At 45.4% G+C, this 22,821-nt stretch overlaps 1 protein-coding gene across 1 annotated transcript in view; it reads left to right on the top strand.

The window, feature by feature from the left end:
- The window catches only part of RAB3C (RAB3C, member RAS oncogene family), a 169,114-nt gene that overhangs the window by 140,721 nt on the left and 5,572 nt on the right, over positions 1–22,821 (top strand). The window lies entirely within an intron of this gene.

The raw sequence follows: 22,821 nt of genomic DNA on the forward strand, positions 1-22,821 counted from the left end.
CCTCTGCTGTGAAGGACAACAAAAAGTCCTTCTATAAATACATTAATAGCAAGAGGAAGGGCAGGGACAACCTCCACTCCTTGGTTGACATGGAGGGAAATGTTGTATCAAAGGATGAGGAGAAGGCAGAGTTACTTAACACCTTCTTTGCCTCAGTTTTTACTAGCAGGACAGAATGTCTTCCAGACAGCTGGCCTGCAGAGCTGGCAGAAGGAACCAAGGAGCAGAATAGTCTTCCTCTGTTCCAGAATGGGGTAGTTGGTGATCTGCTTAGCCACTTGGATCCCCACAAGTCCATGGGACCAGATGGGATCCATCCCAGGGTGCTGAGAGAGCTGGCACACGAGCTGGCCAAGCCGCTCTCCATCATTTTTCAGCAGTCCTGGCTCACTGGAGAGATCCCAGAAGACTGGAAGCTGGCCAACATGGTGCCCATCCACAAGAAGGGCCGGTTGGATGAGCCAGGGAATTACAGACCTGTCAGCCTGACCTCAGTGCCAGGCAAGATTATGGAACAGGTCATCTTGAGTGCAATCACACAGCACTTAGAGGATGGCCAAGGGATCAGGCCCAGCCAGCATGGGTTTAGGAAGGGCAGGTCCTGCCTGACCAACCTGATCTCCTTCTATGATCAGGTGACTGCCTGGTGGATGTGGGGCAGGCTGTGGATGTAGTCGACCTGGACCTCAGCAAGGCCTTTGACACCGTTCCCCATAGCAAACTCCTGGCCAAGCTGTCAGCCCATGGCTTGGATGGGAGCACACTGCGATGGGTTAGGAACTGGCTGGAGGGCCGAGCCCAGAGAGTGGTGGTGAATGGTGCCACATCCAGCTGGCAGCCAGTCACCAGTGGTGTGCCCCAGGGATCAGTACTGGGCCCCATGCTCTTTAACATCTTTATTGATGATCTGGACGAGGGCATCGAGTCCATCATCAGTAAATTTGCTGACGACACCAAGCTGGGCGCAGGAGTTGATCTGCTGGAGGGTAGAGAGGCTCTGCAGAGGGACCTCGACAGGCTGGGCAGATGGGCAGAGTCCAACGGCATGAGATTGAACACATCCAAGTGCCGGGTTCTGCACATTGGCCACAGCAACCCCATGCAGAGCTACAGGCTGGGGTCAGAGTGGCTGGAGAGCAGCCAGGTGGAGAGGGACCTGGGGGTGCTGGTTGACGGTAGACTGAACATGAGCCAGCAGTGTGCCCAGGCAGCCAAGAGGGCCAATGGCATCCTGGCCTGCATCAGGAACAGTGTGGCCAGCAGGAGCAGGGAGGTCATTCTGCCCCTGTACACTGCACTGGTTAGGCCGCACCTCGAGTCCTGTGTCCAGTTCTGGGCCCCTCAGTTTAGGAAGGAGGTTGAGTTGCTGGAACGAGTCCAGAGAAGAGCAACAAAGTTGGTGAGGGGTTTGGAGCATAAGCCCTATGAGGAGAGACTGAGGGAGCTGGGGTTGCTTAGCCTGGAGAAGAGGAGACTCAGGGGTGACCTTATTACTCTCTACAACTACCTGAAGGGAGGTTGTAGACAGACGGATGTTGGTCTCTTCTCCCAGGCAACCAGTACCAGAACAGGAGGACACAGTCTCAGGCTGCACCAGGGGAGGTTTAGGTTGGATGTGAGGAAGAAGTTCTATCCAGAGAGAGTGATTGCACATTGGAATGGGCTGCCTGGGGAGGTGGTGGAGTTGCCATCATTGGAGGTTTTCAGGAGAAGACTTGATGGGGTGCTTGGTGCCGTGGGTTAGTTGTTTAGGTGGTGTTGGATTGGTTGATGGGTTGGATGCAATGATCTTGAAGGTCTCTTCCAACCTGGTCTATTCTATTCTATTCTATTCTATTCTATTCTATTCTATTCTATTCTATTCTATGTTTAGATAGTTACAGGCAGCTACACCGTAGATGGGGAAAAATTAGAACCAAACAGCAAAGGAAACAAGAGAAGGGGACAGATTAAAGAAGTTTTTACTCAAGATGTGAATTAGACTTATTTTCAAGTTGAGAGTATTTGAGTTATGATTTCCAATATCAATAATCAAAGCCAGAAAGACACCAAATACAACTCTCACTGCTAACATTGCACATATTGCACATTCACACAGGTGTGAATAATATGAGCCTGTTTCATAAAGTCTCCTTCTGGGCAGCAAATGTTATCTACACAGAAAATTAAGGAGCACTTCAGTGTTCTTTCTTCTTCTGTCCACCAGTAATATCCTTTCATACCATGCTTTTGAGGTGACACTGGCCAAACTAATGGAAAATCTCCCAGAGCATGATTATAATACTCCTACCTAGCCTGGGTGGGTTTTTTGGTTGGTTGTTTTTTGTTTGTTTGTTTGTTTCAGTTGATTGGTTGGTTGTGTGGGTTTTGTTGTTGTTGTTGTTTGGTTTTCCTTTGAATTTGATGATTTCTGGAGACAATGCTCAGGAGCTATTGGAAATCAAACCCTGGCATCTGTAGGGGTCAATTTTTGTGCTGTACCAACTGTGGTTAAGGCTCAGTCTGGTGAACTTGTATGTAACTAAGAACTCCTTGTTGTTATTCCTATATAACTGCTCAGGAAACAGAGAAAGATGGTGGCACTTCACAGTATATCACCAGCACTGGGTCTCATCCCATGCTGGTGCTTCTGAACTTGCCTGCATTCATATCTCACTGATCTTGTTTTTAAGAATAATTTCCCTACCTGTGCAATTGCTTGTGTTGGTAGGTAGTTCCATCAGAACGGCGTATCTTCTGATCACATCTGCCTAAATAAGCATTCTATGTCTATAAATTCACACCTCAAAAGTATACATTAAAAAAAGACCATAAATTAGCCCTTGAAATTTGACAGATTATGTCCAGAAAATTTGCCAACATTTGTGAGGAACTGAGTTTGTAAAACAGTTTGCAACAAAACCAAAATGGTTACCATTGTACCTTCTATAATAGAGGAAATGTTTGCAGAAATACCATTCACCTTATATATATATGTCCTAAAATCTGTTCTTCCTTGTAAACATTCCTAATACTCATTCCTTTTGCTAAGAGCTAGGGAAGTGTATTCAATGGAAAAAGAGATCAAAGCAATGTAACTATATGTTGGCCTCGAATTTAATCCAGGCACTAAAACATCTGGCAATGAGCATAAATTTGCACTGTAGAGTTTGAAGATAATTTTTAAACTCAGTATGGCTGTGATCTATGAAAAATTAATAAGGCCAGTATTACACTAATAAAAATATTAATTATTATTTATTAACATGAAAAGTGGCCAAAAACTTACTACTGGATTTGGTGTATGTATGGCTGGAATATATATTTGTAATGGGAATGTACAATGTTGAGGCAGTATTTAACAATTTAAACAGTTTTGAGCAAACTGGAAAAATCCCTGGGAAGCAGAATCTCCAACTCAGTATGGGGCTTGAGCACTAGGGGAGACTCCTCAGGAACTTTGCCAAAACGTTGAGTCAGACAGAGAACTGTTAAAGAGGCAAGATAAAGATAAACCAATTACTCACAATACTATCACCAGGATTCCCTCTGGGGCTGCAACATAGTCCAGATTACACTGAGAGACAGGAGTTCCACCCAAGTAGAGGGCTGCTGCTGCTGCTGCATGTTAGCTGTTAGGCTTTTGGGGTGCTCTCGGGTGCCTTGCATGGCAAGAAGCTGGTGCTGGTTGCGGGCAGGGAGGCCATGCTGGCTGGGCTGGCCTCAGCACAACAGTGGCAGCTCTTTAAGCTTCTTCCCAGGATTTCCAGGCTCTCCTGGGGTTTCAGGCTCTTGGACAAATAGCCTGTTTTGATGTCTTCTCAACGAGGTCTGGTTTTGCAAAGCAGGTGCCTAGGCTGGAAGCCACTTACTGCTGCAGGGCACGATGCTCAGGGGCTTGGCTCACCCTGGCTTTGTCCCTTCTGCCTGGCAAGACACTTGTTTGCTTCTGGGCTTTTATGACACGTTACTGCGACGGGCACTTGTGTCTCTATGGGTAAACGGCACAGAGTCTGTGTTGCAAGACAAAGCAAGGCTTGGCTTCTCTGAGTTACAGGCAAGGCTTGGCTTCTCAGGCTTGCAAGGTAAGGCTCATGGCTTGTTTCCCAGATCTTAGACAAGGGAAGGCAAGGCAAACTGAATACAATTTGGCCTGTATTTAGCACTTGCCTGCGATTCAATTTGGCCAATAGGGCAACTGAAGCAAGCAGAAGAGTTAACCAATGAAATGGGATTCTGCCAGGCCATGACTGTAAAAGGCAAAGACATAGGCCTAGTCTAGGAGAAGCATGGCCAGTGCACATGCTCTTTCACCATAAAGGGAGAACACATCCCTTGTTTACTAGACCTTCTGGTGCCTGGGTTCTTTTGTCTTTTCCCTGCATTTCCCTGGACCCCTGCAGGGGGGAGGGGAAGAGGGGTGTCTTGTCTGGACATGCCAGGACTTGTTCTGGGTTTGTATTGGGCCCATTTTGCCCCATAACCACACTCATGTAACTAATTTTACTTTCTTTCTATTCCTTACACTATTTTCCTACAGAAAAATTTATTCAGTGAGTTGACAAGGAATCCCCAAGGTCATGATTTTATCAAGACTAGAATCATGGAATCATAGAATCACAGAATCATAGAATTGTAGAATGGTTCAGGTTGGAAGTTACCTTTAAAGGTTATCTTGTCTAACCTCACTGCAATGAGCAGGCTAATCTTCAAGAAGATCAGGATGCTAAGAGCCTTATCAAGCCTGACCTTGAGTGTCCAAGGGATGAGCCGTTCACCACCTCCCTGGGTAACCTGTTCCAGTGTTCCACCAACTTCTTGGGCAAAAACTTCTTCCTAGTGTCCAATCTAAATCTGCCCTTCTCTGGTTTAAAACCATTGCCCGTTCTTCTACTGCTACAAGCCCTTGTAAACCGTCCTTCTCCAGCTTTCTTGTAGGCCCCCTTCAGGTACTGGAAGGTTTCCTTATACCCTTCTCTTCTCCAAGCTCAACAACCCTCTCTCAGCCTGTCTCTGTAGGAGAGCTGTTCCTTCCCTCTGATCATTTTTGTGGCCCTGACCCCCAGGACCTGCTTCATCAGGTCCATGTCACTCTTGTGTTATGGGTCCCAGAACTGGACACAGTACTCCAGGTAAAGTCTTACCAGAGCAGAGTGGCAGAATCACTGCTCTCGATCTGCTGGCCACACTGCTTTTGATGCAGGCCAAGATGTGATTTGCCTTCTAGTATGCAAGTGCACTCTGTTGGGTCATGTCCAGCTTTTTGCCCACCAGTATGCCCAAGCCTTTTTCCCTTTTTCTCTCTGTCACATCATTCCTCCAGCTTGTATTGAGAGGAGTGTCCTGACCCAGGTGGAGAACCTTGCTCTTGGCTTTGTTAAATTCCAGCTTGTTCAGGGCTTTCTCGATGACAACCCATCCGTTTGCCATATCAACTGTGCCACTCAGCTTGGCATCATCTGCAGACTTGCCGAGGATGCACTCAATCTCACTATCTGTATCACTGAGAAAATACTAAGAAACACTGTTCCCAGTAGAGACCCCTGAGGGACACCACTTGTCACCTGTCTCTCTCTGGACATTGAGCCGTTGACCACTACGCTCTGGTTGCACCAGCTGAGTGAATTCCTTACCCACTGAACAGTCCACCCATTGAAACCATATCTCAACAACTTAGAGAGAAGGATGTTGTGGGGAACTATGTCAAAGGTTTTGGAGAAATCCAGATAGATGGCATCCATTGCCCTTCCCTTATCCACTGATGTTATCACTCCACTGTAGAAGGCCACTAGGTTGGTCAGGCAGGATTTGCCCTTAGTAAAGCCACAACAGCTCTCTCGAATCACCTTCCCATGTGCATTATCAGAGCTTCCAAGAGGATCTGTTTCATGATCTTCCCAGGAATAGAGGTGAGGATGACAGATTGGCAGTTCCCAGGGTCCTCCTTTCTACCCTTTTTAAAAATGGGTGCCATGTTTCCCTTCTTCAAGTCACCAGGGATTTCTTCTTACTGCCAGGACATTTCAAATATCATGGCAACTACATCAGCCAATCTCCTCAGGACTCAAATAAATCTTCTCAAATCACATAGACCTATGTATGTTCAGGTTCCTCAGGTGGTCACAAACCTTGTCTCCACTTACAGTGGGAGGGACTTTGTCCCCTTGGTCTCTGTCTTGTGGTCTTTTAACTTGGGAGGTGTGAGAAGTGAACACTGAAGCAAAAAAAAGTTGTTGAGAATCTCAGCCTTCTCCTTGTTTGTTGTTACAAGCTTGCCATTCTTGTTTTATCAGGTTGGGTATATTTTCTTTACCTTTCATTTTCTGGTTGATATACCTGAAGAATCCATTTGTTATTCTTCACATCCCTTGCTAACTTCAGCTCCAGCTGCCCCCTGGAACTTCACACGTTGTACAGTCAAGAATCAACTGTAATAACCAATGCTTGCAAAAAATACGGTAGTGAGATAATTATCAAAACTCATGTTTCAGGTTTTAAAGCAAACTCCAACTCCTGGGATTTAGAATTCAGTCTTTGTGGAAGCAGATTATCCTCTGTATCCATATTGCCTGCTCTGGTGGTTCCCCTTGTCAGGCTTAGGTTCTGTGGCTATCTCAACAGCAGGTCATTTTATTGGAAAATTGTGACTCTGAGCCAGTGTGTAATTCACTGCACTCAGACTGCAAACACAAATAAATGTTTATATGCTTCCTATACAGCTGCAATCATTTGTTAAATGGCCTCAGAGATTGTGGGACAAGTCTTGTGGACAAGTCTTTAACAATTTTTGTGTCTAGCAAGATATTTTCAGACTGTGCATCCTTTGAATGCCATGGTCTGCAACACTGATTGCAGCATAAGTGTTGTAGAAAGAACATGTTGTGAAACACTCTGTTCTGACGTGTGGTGTTGTTACCATCCCTGGTTCATTTGAAGTCACTGAGAAAATGAATACAAAAGGTCAAAAAGAGCACTGTGCATTTAACCCTCCAGGGAACACACTGTCCTGCTGAGAACATCATTATGAGAAAATTGTGCCTGCTCTGTGTCTGCTGACCTCTTTGAAAACTGTGGCCCTCAATTTTGTTAAACTTGTCATCAATCATTTATTCAAATCTCAGTGTTGTTTCTCAAGTGTAATGCAAACAAATAGTTTAGCTCAACCAGCAATAAGGCCTCAAATTATATTCTTGTAAGCCAAAGAGAGTGTCTTGATATTCAGTAGCCCTTTCACAATTTATTTTCCTATGGAGTTGTCTATGATGTCTTTGTAACCATATAAAATCTTACAATCTGTAACACCCTTTAAATATGCACAGTTTGTCTGAGCTATCTACTTCTGTTTTGAATCAACTTCCTGCTAGTTTTATTTGATGCTTCTTCACTGTTATATTCTGAGAAACAGTGAACAGCTATTAGCTGTTACTTGCTCTGTTACACCATTGGTTTCAGAGACCTCTATCATACTGTTTCTGAAATTCCCAGACTTTCTCATTATTGCAGACACAAAGGCCATCTCACACCTTAGCTCTTCCTTGGCACCTATTCAGTACTTTTTGTAAGTGGTGCAGCCTTTCTTCAGGAGTTAGCTCACGGTTGTTTAACACAATAGTATCATTAAAAGAGTAATAAAGGAGGTGAAAACAGGCAGGTTTGAGTAAATGGGGTTGATCCATGTAGAGAGAACTGATTAATGTAATGTTAATATCGACACAAGAATTACAGCAAACAGATTTTAGCAAATTTATTTACTAATAAATAGCATCCAAAACAAAGGGTGTGGAACATACTGTTTGTGCTGTTTTGTCTGTTTATGAATGTGTGTCATGACTGCTGCATGCATTGACTGTGGAGTGAAACCCTAACATATTTAGCACTTGCATGCTTCAAAGCATTTTAGTGAAAAATGCCTGGAACTTCTAGGAGGCAAGATACATGCACACTTGACAGTTGCATTACTCATGCAAATGTTCTGACGTATCCATCTCATGCATCTCTGCTGAGTTCAAAGCTTCTTGCATACATGAAAGTTTGGTGTCCCTTGTCACAATAGAAATGAAAAGAATGACTCGTTGATGGCATGGATTTCTTGGTTGCTTTTATTCATGGTCTGTACAATGTACTGTGATATACATTCTAGCAAAGAATTAGAGGAAAAGGTGTGCACAGAGCTTTGAACAGACCGAGTAATTACACATGCAAATGAGCAGCTTCTATGTAGTATAGCACACAGTTTCTTCATGTACTTACGAAGTTTTGCTGTGCATGCAAATTAGTAACATAATTTTATGTATGTTCTTTGGTTGTTACAATTCCTACTTGCTATGTGTGTGTGCTACAAATTATTTCAATACTCAAGAATTTTGAGAGCAATGAAGAAAGTTTTCAGAGTCCCGGGACAAATGGTGGCGGGGTGAGGAGCACAAGTATTATTGCTTCTGTCCCCCCATTAGCTATGCCTGATGATGGCATAAACTTGAAAATCCAGCAGATTAATGCCTGGCTATGGGACTGCTGCAAACGGCAGGATTTTGGGTTCTTTGATCACAAGACCCTAGGCCCGCTGCCTATAGGTAGGAAATGCTTGTCTCAAAGAGGAAAAAGAATGCTGGGACAAGAACAGGAAGGGCTGGGTGCTAGGTATTTAAACTAATTTTGAAGGGGGAAGAGAGAAAGGCCAGGCTCATTGAAGACGTTCCTGGGACAATTGTGAATCAGAATACCAGCTCCACTGCTGTCCCAGGGGCTGTAGGGGATGGTGGATTATGTGGCACCCACAATGGTAGCAGATACTCCTCTGCTACGTCTCTGAAGTATCTGTACACAAATGCAAGAAGCATAGGAAATACGCAGGATGAACTAGAGATCTGGGTGCAGTGACAGGGCTATGATCTCATCGTGATTGCAGAGCCATGGTGGGACAGCTCCCATGGCTGGAATGCAGTAAGGGACGACTGAGTACTTTTCAGGAAGTACTGACAAGGTGAGGCAGCAGAGCTGCTCTCCATGGGAATAAGCAACTAGAATGGATTCAGCTTAACCCGGGGGAGATGATGAAAGTGTTGAAAGCTTACAGGTAAAAGTGAAGGGACATGCAAACATAAGTGATATGGTTGTGGTTTACTACAGGCCATCAGACTAGGAAGAAACTACTGACAAGGCCTTCTACAGGCAGCTGGAAGTAGCCTCAAGATCATCAAGTGCCCTGGTGCTCCTGGGTGTCTTCAAACACTCTGATATTAGTTGGAAACATCACACAGCCAAGCATAAACAGTCCAAAAGGTTCCAGCAGTGCACTGATGACAACTTTCTCCTGCAGGTAGTTGAAGACCCAACAAGGAGAAATATGATGCTGGACCTGGTATTAAACAAAGAAAGAAAGACTGGTTATGGATGTTAGTTATGGATGTTAAGGTTGAGGGTAATCTTGGTTGCAGTGATCATGACATGTTAGAGTTTAATATCAACAGACAAAGAATCAGGGTGGTAAGTAAAATTTCAGCCCTGGTCTTTAAGAGGGCTATCTTTGCCCTCCTCAAAACTCTGCTTATAAATATCCAGTGGGCTAGGGCTCTACAACGAATGGGGGCCCAAGAGAGATGGTTAATATTCAAACATTACCTCGTCCAAGCTCAAGAAAAATGTATTTCCTTGGAAAATAAAAATCAAGTAAGGGAGACAGAAAACCTGCATGGATAAGTAAGGAGCTCTTAGAAAACATCAAAAACAAAAAGGAGGTTTACAATAAATAGGAAAAATGTCTGGTCAGTTGGGAGGATTATAGAAATACTGCCAGAGAATATAGAGATGCAACAAGGACCTGAGTCTTGCCAGGGGGGTGAAAGAGTTTTTTCAAATACATCAATGCTAAAAGGAGGAGCAGGGTAAAGGTAGGCCCAGTGCTGAGTGATGTGGGAGATACGGTAACTGATGATGCAGAGATATCACAGTTACTGAATGCCTTCTGTGTCTCAGTCTTTACTGGCCCTCAGGAACTTCAGTCTCTGGAAGCAAGGGAGCAGAGCGGGAGAGGACACTGCACTGGTCAGTCAGGACCAGGTTAGATATCTCTTATACCAACTAAAGACACAAACCCATGAGCCCAAATGGGGTGCATCCATGAGTGCTAAGAGAGCTGCTGACTCTTGGTCAGTTAGAGGGTGGAAAGGCTCTGCAGAGGGACCTCGACCGACTGGACAGATGGGCAGAGTCTAATGGCATGGCATTCAACAAGTCCAAGTGCCGGGTGCTGCACTTTGGCCACGGCAACCCCATGCAGAGCTACAGGCTGGGGTCAGAGTGGCTGGAGAGCTGCCAAACAGAGAGGGACCTGGGGGTGCTGATTGACCACTACCTAAACATGAGCCAGCAGTGTGCCCAGGTGGCCAAGAGGGCCAATGGCATCCTGGCCTGTATTAGGAATAGTGTGGCCAGCAGGAGCAGTGAGGTCATTGTGCCCCTGTCCTCTGCATTGGTTAGGCCACACCTTGAGTCCTGTGTCCAGTTCTGGGCCCCTCAGTTTAGGAAGGACATTGAGACACTTGAATGTGTCCAGAGAAGGGCAACAAGGCTGGGGAGAGGCCTTGAGCACAGCACTGTGAGGAGAGTGTGGTAGGTTGAGAGAGGGCTTAGCTCTCCCTCCTCCACAGAGTAAGAAACCACAGCTAACTCAGTCGAAGAGCAAAAGCTATATATTTACAAGCATATATGGAAAGCAGGTTATATATAACACAATATATACAGGTATTTACAATATATACACAGAAATACACAGCAAAGACAAATAACACAACAAAAATCCCTCCCTCAGGGAGGGATCCCCTCTTTGGAACCCCCTCTCTCTCCCCCTTACCTCCCTTTTTCCCCAAAAAGGGGTTAGAGAGAGAGAAAGGCAAGTTACTAAGGAAAAGAGTTGTTAGCAAGCTTCAAAAGCCCATGCAGGATTAGTGTTTGCTTATCTGAAGGCCAAGTCCAGCAGTTCGCAGAAGAAGCAGGCAGGGAGAACAGGCTGAAACACCAAACTCCCCCAACTCCCAAACCGAACTGAACTGAGGAAAAAAAAATTTCCAACCGCTTCACAATCTAAAGCTGAATTTTTGTTTATCAACCAATGAAATTCGTTTAGAATATCAGAATGTTTTGGTTCTAGTACCAAAAACATTAGCCAGTGTGTTCCAGCAGTGTTTGTTCTTAAAGGCACAGCCTCAAACGACCACAGTCCACCCCTTTCTAAACAATTTCATTGGCTGTTCGTACTGTCCATCCAATCCAGAACAATATTTACAGTTCGTAAGTTAAGTTCATCGTCCATTCCGGCTATACTCAGATGTAGATGATTCAGAAGTCCAAGAAAATCCAAAATCAAGAAAATGGAAAGCAGTTTGTCTCTCTGCAGACGAAGCGAAGAAAAAGGGAAACAGGGACTCAGGGACTCTCAGTTGACTCAGGGCTCTCAGGGTTCTCAGGGTTCGTGCACCGTAGATTCCTCAGGGACTCTTTCCTTTGGACGCGCTGTAGCTGTACAACATTCTGAAATTAAACTCTCTCAGCTAAAGTTAAATCTCTTTGTGGAATACACTGAATTTCACCATTCTCTTGCATTACCCAATAAGTGTGACCCGGACCTTCTGCTGAAACCACCCCTCGGACAGGTTTAGCCTCTCCTGAGGGCGAAAATACCCAAACAGTTTTACCTAACAGGTTCTTTTCTCTAACAACAGGAACTCTATCACCTTCTACTCTCCGTAGCAGATCTGAATGTGCCGGTCCAGCTCGGTTCACTGAACCTCTACTATTCACCAGCCAGGTTGCTTGTGCTAAATGTTTCTCCCAGTTTTTCAAAGATCCACCTCCCATGGCTTTGAGAGTGGTCTTCAACAAACCATTGTAGCGTTCAATCTTCCCTGCAGCTGGTGCATAGTAAGGAATGTGGAAAATCCACTCAATGCCGTGCTCTTTTGCCCAGCTCTTTACAAGGTTGTTCTTGAAATGAGTTCCGTTGTCTGACTCAATCCTCTCTGGAGTTCCGTGTCTCCACAGGATCTGTCTCTCCAGACCGAGAATGGTGTTGCGTGCAGTTGCATGTGGAACTGCATAAGTTTCCAGCCATCCAGTGTTTGCCTCTACCATAGTAAGCACGTATTGCTTACCAGAACGAGAACGTGGTAGAGTGATGTAGTCAATCTGCCAAGCTTCACCATACCTGTACTTGGACCATCTGTCACCATACCACAAGGGCTTAATTCTCTTTGCCTGCTTAATAGCAGCACAAATGTCACAGTCATGGATGACTTGTGTGATGGCATCCATGGAAATGTCTATGGATCTGTCACGAGCCCATTGGTATGTTGCATCTCTGCCTTGATGTCCTGACGAATCGTGAGCCCACCGAGCTAAGAATATCTCACCTCGGTGTTTCCAGTCGAGATCAAGTTCAGAGTCCTTGTCTACTTGAGAAACTCTTGCAGCTAGATCTGCCTGATGGTTGTGCTGCTGTTCCTCAGTAGCTTTGCTCTTGGGAATGTGAGCATCAATGTGTCTCACTTTCACTGGAATTCTCTCGATTCGATCAGCAATGTCTTGCCACAGTTCAGCTGCCCAGATGGGCTTTCCTTTCCTCTGCCAGCCATTCTTTTTCCAGTTCTTTAGCCAACCCCATAGAGCATTGGCTACCATCCATGAGTCGGTGTAGAGATAAAGCTTTGGCCATCTCTCACGTTCAGCTACGTCGAGAGCTAGCTGGACAGCTTTTACCTCTGCAAACTGACTGGATTCTCCTTCTCCATCCTTCGCCTCTGCAACTCGGCGTGTTGGACTCCACACGGCAGACTTCCACCTTCGCTTGTTCCCGACGAGACGACAGGAACCGTCTGTGAACAAAACATATTTCTTTTCATCATCAGAAAGGTCATTGTAAGGAGGAGCTTCCTCAGCACGAGTTACTCTCTCCTCTGGAGGTTTAGCACAGTTGGTATCTTCAGGCCAACTTGAGATCACCTCCACCAGACCAGGTCTTTCAAGATTTCCCATTCGAGCTCTCTGTGTTATCAGGGCCATCCACTTAGACCAGGTGGAATCTGTGGCATGATGTGGTGTGGAACCTTTGCCTTTGAACATCCAATTCAAAACTGGCAATCTGGGAGCTAAGAGAAGTTGTGACTCAGTTCCAATTACTTCAGAAGCTGCTTTCACTCCTTCATAGGCAGCTAGAATCTCTTTCTCTGTTGGAGTGTAATTAGCCTCTGAACCTCTGTAACCTCGACTCCAGAAACCAAGAGGTCGTCCACGTGTCTCACCTGGAGCTTTTTGCCACAAGCACCAGGTTGGACCATTGTCACCTGCAGCCGTGTACAAAATGTTCTTAATGTCTGGACCATCTCGCACAGGTCCCAGACCCACTGCTTGGACTACTTCTTGCTTTATCTGGTCAAAGGCTGCTTGTTGTTCAGGTCCCCAGTGGAAACTGTTCCTCTTTCGAGTCACATCATACAGAGGTTTCACAATCTGACTGTATCCAGGAATGTGTAGTCTCCAAAATCCCACTATCCCCAAGAAACGTAGAGTTTCTTGCCTGTTCGTGGGATTTGCCATGGTAGAGACTCTATTTACCACATCCACTGGAATGTGTCGGCGTCCATCCTGCCACTGCACTCCCAGAAACTGGATCTCTGTGGTAGGACCTTTCACTTTGTCTCTCTTGATGGCAAAACCTGCATTCAGGAGAATGTCCATGATTTTGTTACCTTTCTCGAAGACTTCCTCAGCAGTTTTACCCCAGACGATGATATCATCGATGAACTGGATGTGTTCTGGAGCACCACCTTCCTCCAGAGCATCATGGATTACTGCATGACAGATGCTGGAGCTGTGGATCCAGCCCATTGGCAGTCTGTTGAAAGTGTACTGGATTCCTCTCCAGGTGAAAGCAAACTGAGGCCTGCATTCCTCTGCTATGGGAATAGAGAAGAAGGCATTAGCAATGTCTATGGTAGCATACCATTTGGCCTCTTTGGATTCCAGCTCATACTGGAGTTCCATCATGTCTGGTACTGCTGCACTCATAGGCGGAGTTACTTCATTCAGGGCTCGGTAGTCCACTGTCAGACGCCAGTCTCCATTCGGCTTTCGCACAGGCCACACTGGACTGTTGAAAGGTGAATGAGTTTTGCTGATGACTTTCTGACTCTCCAACTGACGAATCAGATTCTGAATGGGCAACAAAGAGTCACGGTTGGTTCTGTATTGTCTGTGATGCACAGTCCGAGAAGCAACCGGCAACTTAATGTCCTGAATCTTGTGTTGTCCCACAACTGCAGATTCATCAGAAAGCTCAGGTCTAGCAGACAGCTTCAGTTTTTGTCCATCAATTTCTACAGAAGCTACTCCAAAAGCCCATTTGTAACCTTTAGGGTCTTTGAAACGCCCTTCTCTCAGAAAATCAATTCCCAAAATACAAGGTGCATCAGGTCCGGTCACAACTGTATGCTTTCTCCATTGTTTACCAGTTAAGCTTATATTAACCTCCACTTTACTTAACTCTTGAGATCCACCAGTGACTCCCAGAATAGTTATGGACTCTGATCCCTGATAATTTGATGGCAATATGGTGCACTGAGCTCCTGTGTCAACCAAGGCCCTGTACTTCTGAAAGTGTGAAGTGCCAGGCCACTGGACGTACACATCCCAATAGATTCTGTTATCTGTATTACCCCTCTCCTCCCCCTGGCGGGAGGCAGGGCACCCCTAGTTATGGGGAACATGTCCACAGGTGCAACGAGCACACTGTGCAGTGTTAGAACTGGAGCCACTGTTGGAGCTACTAGAGTTGTCCTGGGGAACTGTAGAAGTAACAGCTACCCTTCTGGTATTGCTACCTCGGGTTCTGCCACTTTGCAGTTCTCTCAGTCTCCTGAAAAGATTAGAAGTTGGTTGACCATCCCACCTGTTCATGTTCTCACCAAACTGATCACGCAGGGTAATCCAAATAGTCCTACGTGACTGCCTTGGTGGTCTGTTTTGGTTTGATCTGTTTTGGAATGACCTCCTTGGAGGATGTCTATTCCTCACAGATGAAACCTGTACCCACCTGGAGGAAGAATTGGAATCATCTCTTTGTGCCAATTGGGAGATGGTGTTTTTAAATTCATCCTTCAGCTCTTTCATGCAATTCTCCAGTTTTCCAGACAGAGTTTCAATGGCTGAAACCAAAGAAACACGTGTCATGCTATCATCCAATTGTCTCAATTGATCAGTGAATTGGCCAACCGTAAGAGGAGCTCCACCATAATTTCTTGCTACAATTCTGCTTGCCAGAATATTTGCATAATTAGAAGGAGCAAGCTTGATGAGCTTTTTAGTAAGACCATTTCCTACAGGAACATCATCAGGATTCAGAGATTCATGTTCACCATAGAGTACCTCTCTAACAGCAAATTCTCTCAGACGCTTGATTCCCTCATCTATGGTAGTCCAGGGCTTAGGATTCCATGGAAGATCATCTCGGGAAGGGTATCTCATGAGAACCGCCATCAGAAGGCGTATCCACAGATTAACCTTACCGAGAGCCTTGCCTAGATGTCTATCTATTCCATTATCCTTTGAGAGAGTTCCTAGCTGAGCTGCTGACTTGTCTCCAACCATTAGAGCTGGAGCACCTGTATCATAGCATCTACCAAGCCAAGCGAGAACTGGCTCCTTATCTGCTCTGAGATAGTCCTTTCTTACATTTCTAAGCTCCTCCCGGGGTGAAGAGCAGTCGGTTATGTCATCTTGTTCTGGCTCCTCTGCCTCCTGTTCCTCAACTTGTGGTCCCAGCAACCTCTCAAGGATCCCTTTAAGCTGAGAAGCACCACCACTAGCTGCTGTCCTACCAAGAGATGCATCTCGATCCTCTGATGATCTCAATAACTCAGCTATATTTTTAAGACAGATTTTCTCTTCCTCCCCAGCAGAAGAACCTTGCTGTGCATCCCCGTCAGCTCCTGAATCAGCTTTAGTCTTACCCTTCCTTGTTGTTAAAACTGCTACTTGCTTTACTGGAGCTGTGTTTGGGTTTCCAGCTGCCTTATTATCAGAAGCTGATAAGCTTTGAGACAGATTAGTTGCTTTGGAGGACGCTTCCGCTCCTGCCATGGAAGAAGGAGGAAATGACTTTGCCTCGTTAATGGTGGCTGCCTGGGACACAGGAGCCGCCATGTTTGGGGCTACTGTAGCCCCTGGCTGCTTGCCAGAATCATCACCATTGCTATTCAGAGCTGCCTTGCCGATTGACTTTTTAGCTTTATCTTTAACTGACACAGATTCTCCATTATCATCCTCACTGGATGTTCCTGAAACAGAGCTAGGGTGGCGTTTTCGTCTCTTAACCCTCCGTTTTATAACAAAACATGCCTTGGACACTTTTTTCTCCCGGTACAGTGCTACCAACAAATACACATTAATTATCATCATCAGCAGGACTACACACATCAAGAAAATCAGCTTTGGATCCCAGCCATCACTTAAAATTACCCTTTCACCGAGCGGAATCTTAAACTCTTTTATCTCAATAGGGAGTGTGCTAGATGTAACATTCCTGTACTTTTTAACATAAAAGAATTCCAGGCACTGATCATACAGAAGCCGAATCTTGTACTTAAACCACAAATATAATTTTTGCATTATATATTTACCTATCTTATCGATAATCATACCCAAGCAATACTTGTAGATCAATACACTGAAGACCGAGAAGAGCAGACGCTCAAAAAGCCAAAACACCTTCATGTTTGCTCATTCGACTTAAGCAAGCAATAAATCAAACTAATTTGTCAGCAAGCCCCGAGTTGGGCAGCCAATAAATGTGGTAGGTTGAGAGAGGGCTTAGCTCTCCCTCCTCCACAGAGTAAGAAACCACAGCTAACTCAGTCGAAGAGCAAAAGCTATATATTTACAAGCATATATGGAAAGCAGGTTATATATAACACAATATATACAGGTATTTACAATATATACACAGAAATACACAGCAAAGACAAATAACACAACAAAAATCCCTCCCTCAGGGAGGGATCCCCTCTTTGGAACCCCCTCTCTCCCCCCCTTACCTCCCTTTTTCCCCAAAAAGGGGTTAGAGAGAGAGAAAGGCAAGTTACTAAGGAAAAGAGTTGTTAGCAAGCTTCAAAAGCCCATGCAGGATTAGTGTTTGCTTATCTGAAGGCCAAGTCCAGCAGTTCGCAGAAGAAGCAGGCAGGGAGAACAGGCTGAAACACCAAACTCCCCCAACTCCCAAACCGAACTGAACTGAGGAAAAAAAAATTTCCAACCGCTTCACAATCTAAAGCTGAATTTTTGTTTATCAACCAATGAAATTCGTTTAGAATATCAGAATGTTTTGGTTCTAGTACCAAAAACATTAGCCAGTGTGTTCCAGCAGTGTTTGTTCTTAAAGGCACAGCCTCAAACGACCACAGGAGAGGCTGGGGGAGCCGGGATTGTTTAGCCTGGAGAAGAGAAGGATCAGGGGTGACCTCATTGCCCTCTACAACTACCTGAAAGGTGGTTGCAGCCAGGAAGGGGTTGGTCTCTTCTCCCAGGCAACCAGCACCAGAACAAGGGGACACAGTCTCAAGCTGTGCCAGGGGAGGTTTAGGCTCGAGGTGAGGAGAAAGTTCTTCACCGAGCGAGTATTCGTCATTGGAATGTGCTGCCCAGGGAGGTGGTGGAGTCACCGTCCCTGGAGGTGTTCAAGAGGAGATTGGACATGGCACTCGTTGCCATGGTCTAGTCGTGAGGTCTATCGAGACAGGTTGGACTTGATGGTCCTTGGGGTCTCTTCCAACCTTAGTTATACTGTGATACTGTAACTGTTGCTGAGCCTCTCTCCATCATCTTTGAAAAGTCATGGAGAACAGGTCATGAGGACTGGCTACGAGACCTGGGGCTGTTTAGTCTGGAGAAGACCGAGAACAGATCTCCTCAATGCATATAAATATCTAAAAGGTTGTTGGGTTCGGTCCAGCACGGAGAGAAAACAGACAGGTACCCAAGAGCTTCTGCATCAACTGCTCCTAGCACTTTAATGAATACAGGCCATGGCTTAAGTAGGGCAGAGTCCAAGGGCATGAGATTGAACACATCCAAGTGCTGGGTTCTGCACATTGGCCACAGCAACCCCATGCAGCTACAGGCTGGGGTCAGAGTGGCTGGAGAGCAGCCAGGTCGAGAGGGACCTGGGGGTGCTGGTCGATGGTAAGCTGAACATGAGCCTGCAGTGTGCCCAGGCAGCCAGGAGGGCCAATGGCATCCTGGCCTGCATCAGGAACAGTGTGGCCAGCAGGAGCAGGGAGGTCATTCTGCCCCTGTACACTGCACTGGTTAGGCCGCACCTCGAGTCCTGTGTCCAGTTCTGGGCCGCTCAGTTTAGGAAGGAGGTTGACTTGCTGGAACGAGTCCAGAGAAGGGCAACAAGGTTGGTGAGGGGTTTGGAACACAAGCCCTATGAGGAGAGGCTGAGGGAGCTGGGGTTGCTTAGCCTGGAGAAGAGGAGACTCAGGGGAGACCTTACCACTCTCTACAACTACCTGAAGGGAGGTTGTAGACAGACGGATGTTGGTCTCTTCTCCCAGGCAGCCAGTACCAGAACAGGAGGACACAGTCTCAGGCTGTGCCAGGGGAGGTTTAGGTTGGATGTGAGGAAAAAGTTCTACACAGAGAGAGTGATTGCCCATTGGAATGGGCTGCCTGGGGAGGTGGTGGAGTCGCCATCCTTGGAGGTTTTCAGGAGGAGACTTGATGGGGTGCTTGGTGCCATGGGTTAGTTGTTTAGGTGGTTTGGATTGGTTGATGGGTTGGACGTGATGATCTTGAAGTTTCTTCCAACCTGGTTTATTCTATGTATGTATGATAAACTAAGTACCTTCTGTCTCTGCCTTCACAGCTCTTTCCTATCATACTTTCCCAGAGCCCACAATAGCCCCTATATTGTCTTATCTTCACAGCTGCTCTTTCCCCTGGGGCTATTTACCTTTCAAGTCAAGGGGAGGATACCAGACTTTGCTCAAGACCAAGATGGCTTATTAACACTTTGGGCTGCTTGCAGCCTGTATGTAATTCACAAAAGGTGGTAGTCAGGAGTATGGGGCTGGACTCTTTTCAGTAGTACCGGTAATAGGACAAGGGATAGCAGGCACAAACAGGCACACAGGAGGTTTCACTTCAACATAAAGAAGAACTTCTTTGAGAATGACAGAGCACTGAAACAGGGTTTCCATAGATGTTGTGGAGTCTCTTTCTCTGGAGACTTTCAAAATTTGCCTGGATGTGTTCCTGCACAACCCAATCTAGGTAAACCTGGTTCAGCAGTGGGGTTCACCTAGATGATCTCTGAAGTCTCTTCAAACCTGTACTATTCTGATTCTGTGTAATGTCTGGTCACCTTTTCTGTAAGGTCCTGTTTGTCCTATCCCACCTTTTTGACTTTGGTTGTTTAAAGCTCTGAGAAACAGAGCTGTTTTATCATAGAAATGTTGTCTGGAAAGGGCTTCCGGTGATCATCTAGTGTGATGTCCCACACACAATTCTGTCCAGCAGTTTTCAGGGCAATGTTCTTCCCATTGGATTTTCTGTGCCTCCATATTTCTTATCCTCTGCCATCTAGGGTCGTGTTGCTGGGTGCACCAAGCACATCAGAACATGCCTTAGGCTGTGCACTCCTTCGCTTTCTAAATGTATCCTGGCACAGTGTCTCCCCCAGAGGCCACAAACAAATATCAGAAAACAAAATTAAGCAGACTGTTTCTGGGTGAGCTCTCACATTGCCTTCTGCAAAGGCGGGCAGAAGTCAGTGCTCATGCTCTGTTCAGCACAGCTGCTAGGGGCTTTGAATGCTGCGTTACCCCAGTGTCAACTCTGCCTACAGCTTCAGTGCATCCCCACAGCTTGTCAATCAGAATGGTAGTCATTTTACCTCTCAGATTTCAACACATACCTTATTTTGCACACACATACCCTCACCATCCTTTTTCTTCTTATCTCTTTTGGGAGATTTCTTCCTTACAGTTTTAATTTTCAGCTTCTTGGTTTCTTTCCTTTCCTTGATTTACAGTGCTTTGAAAACAAATTCCACCAAATATGAGAAGGAAGTTTCATATTTCAAACCAAAATCAGCTTGCTTTGTCTATTTTGTTTTAATTTTGTTCTTGGCTCAAGGCATGTATGAACATAATGATTGTGCTGGGGAGGTGACAGAGTCCCAATTCAGACCCCAGCAATCTGGAAAGCAGAGCATTCATCAGTGTAGTGTGCGTACAGAGGGTGCATTTCAGCATCCTGCACTTCTGTGTGATCTGACCAAGCCTAAAAGACCAGGCCTGCTGCTGAGGTGGGGCCTGAACACAACTGGATGCTGGTTCCTACCCAGGCTGGGGCAAAAGACAGCAGCTCCCCAGCACCGGGACTGGAGTGCATCTTCACTTGCCTCGGTGTGTGAACCCTTTGGGGTAATGTGAATATTAGACATCTTTGAATATACTGGAGGTATTAGGCATCTGTGAGTTTAAGCATTTTTTAGGCTGCAATCTGTCATCTAATTGGATCAGGAATAAGCACATAGTTTGCTAGAACAGTAAGTTCTGTTTTGCCTCCATGACTGGCCAGAGGCCATGGTGCAGAAGGCAGGGTCACCAGCAGCTGTGGGAGCACGGACATATGGTTGCATCTATCTTTACATTAAAAATTAAACAAACATGTCTGTTCATAGTTCCATCCCTTACTATGGTTTAGGTCTTTTTAAAGAGCAAATGTTAATGCAAGAGCAAAGAGACAAACTTACAGAACAACCAACACCAGTCTTCTATTTAGTTGCAAGAAACACGGGGATTGGCAGAGCAATTAAAGGCTCCTGTCTCCAAGATATTTTTGACAGGAGGGAATGCCAGCCTGACATTACTTTCATGCACTTGGAACGGAGTTACAGGAAAGTCAATAATGACAATGAGAAGCAAGGAAATGTTTTTGCTCAAGAAATGTCTCATGTAAACAAACAAATAGAATAGAATAGAATACATAGAATACATAGAATAAACCAGGTTGGAAGAGACCTTCAAGATCACCGCGTCCAACCCATCAACCAATCCAACACCACCCAAACAACTAACCCATGGCACCAAGCACCCCATCAAGTCTCCTCCTGAAAACCTCCAGTGATGGCGACTCCACCACCTCCCCAGGCAGCCCATTTGTTGTCAGGAATCTAATTTATTGCCCAAATACATTAATTTAAAAGGTATCTAAATGCCTCAGTCAGAGTCCTTACAACTGGAATTTATATGGAAATCACCTGTTTTGAAATACTGGAAAAGAAGGCATTTGCTAGAGCATCACCAGTAACTGCCTCTCAGGCCTGTATGTTCTGTCACAGATGGAAGTCCTTTTTCACATTTGGTTGGAATTTTTTTTACATAAATTGGACCATTCCAAAGGTTGAGAAAATATCTTAGCATTTCCACTAACAATCTTTACACTAGCTCTATCCAGTGCTAAAACACCCCTCTTCACTGAGGTAATATTAGCAAAGCCCTATTGTGGTGCCTAATTTTCTTTTCTTTTCTTAACATAGTCCAGCCCTCAGTCTCTTTGGAGTGCAGACATCCCATCCAGCTAGTCTACAGAGTATGGTTACCAGGTCCATTTTAACTGCAGGAGGTGCTTTGAAGAATAGCAATAGTGACCAGCTACTTTCAGCACAGTTTTCTAGAAGAGATGACCTTTTACACATCCTTGCTTTTTACACATTGCTCTGTTGCAAAAGGAGCAGCCTCTTGCAGACCCTTCTTACTCTGACTTTTCAGTAACCTACTGCTTCTCAAAATACTGTGCTGAACAGGGCACTGGCAGGAGCAACACTAAGAATCACAATTCAAGATCATCTCAGTGATAGTTATTGTGGGAGCACACTCTTGTATGTTATATATCAGGGGTGGTAAATAAAATTATCTTGGTTGTGGACAAACAATCTGAAAACAGAAGGTCTTCCTGATCATTTCCTGGAACATATCTCTTGTCTTTATTGTTCTTGGCATTGTGCTTAAAACCTGCTAGCTCATGTGTTTTCTTGATGTCACATTTTGTCATGAAGATTGGAGGGAGCAGAATATTTTTCCCTTTCCATATGGCTCTCTGGTGGTTATTTTATTTCTTATTTGTCAAAAGTACACATAAACAAGTATTAATGAGCATTGATGAAGGAGCCTTTGTACAACCAGTTCAAGTGTGAGGCAGAGAGGGAACAAAGTCAGTAATTCAGGCTGTTTATGTCTTTCAAGACAGCTGTCTAAACTGCTCTGTGTGCATTATAGGTCACCAGGCAAACAGCACCATGCCTATGTCCTGACTGGCCCCTGCTGTTGCAGTGTTCTAGGGGGAGTTGCTGCTGAGAGCTTACCAGCATTTCTTTTTTCTTGTTTGACTGAAGGAAACTGCAGACCAGTTGGCCTGACTTCAGCACCAGGGAAGGTCATGAAAGAGGTCTGTGCCATTATGCATGTCCAGGGCATCATCCAGCCCAACCAGTGTGGGTTCCTAAAGGGCAGGTCCTGTTTGACAAACTTGATCTCCTTCTATGACAGGGTACCTGGTAGTGGATGAGGGAAAGGCTGTAGATATTGTTTACCTGGACTTTAGTAAATCTTTTGACACTGTGTCTCACAGCATCCTCCTGGAGAAAGTGGCTGCTCCTGGCTTGGATAGATGGATCCTTCACTGGGTTAAAATTGCCTGTATGGCCAGGCCCAAGACTGGTGGTGAATGGAGCCAAGTCCAACTGGTGAACAGTCATAAGCAGTGCTCTCCAGGATTCAGTTTTGG

Source organism: Dryobates pubescens, chromosome Z (assembly GCF_014839835.1).
Source record: "Dryobates pubescens isolate bDryPub1 chromosome Z, bDryPub1.pri, whole genome shotgun sequence".
Lineage (NCBI taxonomy): Eukaryota > Metazoa > Chordata > Aves > Piciformes > Picidae > Dryobates > Dryobates pubescens.